General features: G+C 42.4%; 1 non-coding gene across 1 annotated transcript; it reads right to left on the reverse strand.

The window, feature by feature from the left end:
* Positions 1-3949: 3949 nt before the first annotated feature.
* LOC119938099 lies at positions 3950-4087 on the reverse strand. The gene has a single exon (XR_005454347.1). It is a non-coding gene; the product is annotated as a small nucleolar RNA SNORA7 (small nucleolar RNA).
* Positions 4088-5226: the final 1139 nt, after the last annotated feature.

Here is a 5226-nt window from a genome sequence, read left to right on the forward strand (position 1 = left end):
CACCGAGGCCTGTCTCTTAGAGGCAACGGCAGGAAGAACTGGATGAGGCTTGGAGCACAAGAAAACTCTCCCAGAAGTGATCCAATCTCATTACCTAAGTGAGAGCAGAAGCTGCCGCTTTTTTTAACGGTACTTATTAAGTGCTTACTATGTGCCCGGCACTGTACTAAGCACTGGGGTAGATACAGGATAATCAGGTTGGTCACAGTCCCTGTCCCACATGGGGCTCACAGTCCTAACCCCCATTTTACAGATGAGGGAATTGAGGCACAGGGAAGTTAAGTGACCTGCCCAAGGTCACACAGCAGACAAGTGCAGAGGTAGGATTAGAACCCAGGTGCTCTGACTCCCTGGCATGTACTCTTTTGACTAGGCCATACTGCTTCTCAGAGAAGTTTTCTGCGGTTCCTGCAGGGAAGATCTTGATTGTTAGCTCATCAACTCTTCCAGGGAAGGAACAGTGTCTTTTACCTCAATTTTAATCTTCCAAGTTCTTAGAGAAGCAGTGTGGCTCAGTGGAAAGAGCAAGGGCTTGGGAGTCAGAGGTCATGGGTTCAAATCCTGATGCCGCTACTTGTCAACTGTGTGACTTTGGGCAAGTCACTTAACTTCTCTTGGCCTCAGTTCCCTCATCTGTAAAATGGGGATGAAGACTGTGAGCCCCCCGTGGGACAACCTGATCACCTTGTAACCTCCCCAGCACTTAGAACAGTGCTTTGCATATAGTAAGAGCTCAATAAATGCTATCATTATTATTATTAGTTCAGAAGTTGGCAAAAGTGAGTGCTCAGTAAATGCTATTGACTAATCTTGTTTTTTATTTATTGTTGTTTATTATTATATTGCACTCTCCCAAGCTCTTAGTACAGTGTTCTGCACACAGTAAGCACTCAATAAATAAGATTGACTTTACATTAAAAAAATGCCTCTGCAAATCTTGAAGGGAATTTAGATAGAGGTTTTAAGTCAAAGAAAACACATGCCTAGCTAGAATAGCAAACTTGTTTTAAAATAAACTTGGAGTAAACTAAAAACTTGACTGAAGTTTGTCTTAATGTGTGAAAGTACAGGCTGGCATTAAAAGAGGCTTTGGCAAAAGAAGTTCACTGGTAGTAGCTTGAAGTGAGGTGAGTAACTGGAGAGAGGCAAAAAAAATTAGCTAGCCAGGAAGTGTATGTTACCAACTTAAGAAACAAACCAAAAAAGAACCATAATGAAGAGCTCTTGATGTCTTTGGGTTCTAGAAAAAGCATGACTAAATTGGCTGTTTTAGCAAGAAAGAAAAGAAATACACAGCAGGAGCTATTGTGAGGCAAAGTTACTGTGTCTTGTCAGGAACATGAGTGCACACATCCTTCCATCCTTCATTTTGTGTTAGTTCAATGCATTAGGGACCATAAAAAGGCTTCTGGAAAAAAATGAAAGATTTGAAAATTGCTAAAAGCTGCTGAGGTTTGAATAATTCCCAGAACTACTGAAGGGAAAAAATCTGAGGAAGAACTTTAAAAAGAAATCCAATTTTAGAATAATTAAAGAAATCAATTGGGGGAAGAACAGGAACTTAACTGGACCCAAGACAGCTATACTACCTCATCCCTTAGGCAAATATGATAAAGCAGACTACTAGCCAGATATCTGGAACACAAGTTTAAAAACAACACAGCTTGTTATGAAATATCAAGGATCTTAAGGAAGCTCTTCCATGATAGCCAGGAAATGTATTGGCACCAATACTGAGCTGATAATTAAGATACCAGATTAATTGCTACCAATTTAAGCTTAATTGGATTTGAAGAAACTTTACAGTTTAAGGAGCACCAGGAGCAAACTAGAATATAACATAAGTACAACTACTGAGTTAGACCAAAACTGCATCTGCTGGGTATTCTCCGAGGATGCTCCGAGGAACATTGTGAGGGTTGTTCTTGACATCCCTCCTAATGGTTAGCCAATATATCTCTGAATTAGATACATTCTGATCTAATCAGAATTTGCTCAAGTCCCCAGCATCCAATAGACAGAGCAGTGATGGAAGAGCAAAGAGCAAAGATGGAAATACAGCCCTGAAAGTTAGCCACTTCTATTCTGACATTTAGACAAGGGCAACCGTAATGTGCTATCCAATAGCATTAGAAGGTGCAGCTTTAATAAGCTTCTTGGTTACAGTAACTCCCTTTATAATTTCTCAAAATACTTGCTTCCTGGGGCAAATATGATCAGGTGAATAGAGAGTAGGTCATGTCTACTTGCGCAGGAATGAGGAAAAAACACAAAGGAGCTCATCGGCACTCATATAACTAAATTTGTCATTGTTTCCAATCCCAGAAATAGCATAACCTAAGGGGACTTCATCTTCCACTCTGACAAGGGCACATCACGATAATGATGCTAATAATAATAGTGATTATAATAATTATTGTGGTATTTAAGTGCTTACTACGTGCCAAGCACAGTATTAGGTGCTGGGGTAGATACAAGATCATTCATTCATTTATTCATTCATATTTACTAATTGCTTACTTTGTACAGAGCACTATACTAAGCACTTGGGAAAGTACAATGTAACAATCCCTGCCCACAACGAGCTCACAGTCTAATTAGGGGGAGACGGACATCAGTACAAATAAACAAACATCAATGCAAGTAAATAAAATTACAGCTATATAAATAAATGCTGTGAGGCTGGGAGGTGGGGAAGAGCAAAGGGAGGAAGTCAGGGCAATGCAGAAGGGAGTGGGAGATGAGGAAAAGTGGGGCTTACTTTGGGAAGGCCTCTTGGAGGAGATGAGCCTTTAGTAAGGCTATGAAGGGGGGAGAGTAATTGTTTGGTGGATTGAGGAGGGAGGGTGTTCTAGGCCAGAGGCGGGACGTGGGCCAGAGGTCGGCTACAGGACAGGTGAAATCGAGGCACAGTGAGAAGGTTGGCACCAGAGGAGTGAAGTGTGCTGGTTGGGTTGTAGAAGGAGAGAAACGAGGTGAGGTAGGAGGGAGCAAGGAAATGGAGTGTTTTAAAGCCAATGGTGAGGAGTTTTTGTTTGATATAGAGGTGGATAGGCTACCACTGGAGATTTTTGAGGACGAGGGGTGACGTGTCCTGAACGTTTCTTTAGAAAGATGATCCAGGCAGCGGAGTGAAGTAAGGACTGGAGTGGGGAGTCAGGAGGCTACAAAGTCAGCAAGGAGGCTGATGCAGTAATCTAGGTGGAATAGGATGAGTAATTGTCCTACATGGGACTTAGTCTAAGTAGGAGGGAGAAGAATCATTGAAACCCCATTTTGGAGCTGAAGGACCTGAGTCACAGATAAGTTAAGTGACTTGCCCAAGGTCACACAGCAGGTAAGTATTGGAGTTGGGTTAGAAACCAGATCCTCTGACTACCAAGCCAGGCCCGTACTCTTTCCATGAGGCAACACTGTTCTTCATGAAGAGCAAAGTTATAGCAAAAGTGGTAAGTGTGCCCACCAATGAATCATGGCATTTACTGTGCATCTACTGAATGCAAAGTTTTGTCCTAAACATTTGGGAGGGTACAACAGAAGTAAAAAACTCTGCTTGCCCTCAACGAGTGTACAGTCCAATGCCCTCAGTCAGTTAATCATATTTACTGAGTACTTACTGTGTGCAGAGCACTGTACTAAGTGATTAGGAGAGTACAACATAACAATAAACAGACACATTCCTTACCCACAACAAGCTTATGGTCTAGAGCAGGAGATGGACATTGTCTTGTCTTATGCCATTAAGTCATTTCTGACCCATAGTGACACCACAGACACATCTCTCCCAGAACACCCCAACTCCATCTGCAATCGTTCTGGTAGTGTGTCCATAGAGTTTTCTTGGTAAAAATATGGAAGTGGTTTACCATTGTCGCCATCCGGCAGTAAACTCGAGTCTCGGCCCTCGACTTTCTCCCGTGTTGCTGCTGCCCAGCAAGGGGGAGCTTTGACTTGTAGCAGATTGCCTTCCACTCACTAGCCACTGCCCAAGCTAGGAATGGAATGGATAAGCCTCTGCTTGACTCTCCCTCCCATAGCTGAGACTGGTAGAGTACTGGAAGCTCTCCAGGCGCAACCCTGAGTTGGGTGAGATGGACTTTAATATAAATACATCACAGATATGTACCTAAGTGCTGTGGAACTGGGTAGGGAGATGAATAAAGGGAACAAGTCAAGGAGATGCAGAAGGGAGTTGAAGGAAAGGAAAAGATAGTTTAGTCAGGGAAGACATCTTGAAGGAGATGTGCCTTCTATAAGGCTTCGAAGGGGGCTTACACCTACCAGAGATAATGGTGCCTGCAAGTGATAATTAGGAGTTAGGAAGAGGAAGCTGGTAGAGAAAGAATGGGCAAACAGGAGAAGAAATGGTGGCAGCAGGAACTAGGCAGGAGAAGGAGATTGGATACAGGGACCAGGATAGCTCTCACCAGCTGCCGAAGAATTTTGCTAGAACTCTGATGGCAAATAAGTGAGCAGAGAGGGCCCTGTTTTTCTTCTCACTCCTCCAATCTTCTTGTCAAGTGAGAAATGCTCTAGTGGACAGGGTGTCACTTGAAATATTCTTCCTCCAGTTATTACTAATAATATAAGTAGTGGTTGTGAGACACTAAGAAACACAAAGTGCCATATGAGTACTAAATAATCATGATTATCATCAGCTAAATGGGGTGATTAGCAAATGCTTTGTCTGAATTAGGAGTGTCTGTTTCATGTTTTCATTCCCAGGGGTAACTATGTGTTCCAACAGCCCTGGCAAGTTGTCTAACAAAGTATTCGGGGACAAAATTTATTTGACAGGTTCCTAGTGACAATTACCACTTCCCACATTGCTCTTAAATCAATGAAAATTAGGTGGTTCTTTTCCCATCACTTAATATTCTTTTTCTTTTCTCTAATGGTCCAGTGAAAATACACAATTTCAAATATAAAACTGGCAAGTAAATAATGTGTAAACTGGGATGCAAAGCTGTAAATTAGCAATTGCAAAGTTGAAACACCCCTTTCCCCCTCCCACTACCCTTGTTTCCTTAGTTACTCACAAGAGTGGATAGTGGTAGCAGGAGCAGATGGGTTTTCTACTGCCACAGGGATCTAACCCATGCTCGAAGACAGCACAAGTCTTCTAATTGCAGCTAGCTGGATTGGACAGGGAGCATATGGACAGGAAAAGTAGCTGTGTGGAGAATCTTTCCACAGAAGGCTATTTGAAGTAGATATTCTAGGCTT

This window comes from Tachyglossus aculeatus, chromosome 1, assembly GCF_015852505.1.
Source record: "Tachyglossus aculeatus isolate mTacAcu1 chromosome 1, mTacAcu1.pri, whole genome shotgun sequence".
NCBI classification, from domain to species: domain Eukaryota; kingdom Metazoa; phylum Chordata; class Mammalia; order Monotremata; family Tachyglossidae; genus Tachyglossus; species Tachyglossus aculeatus.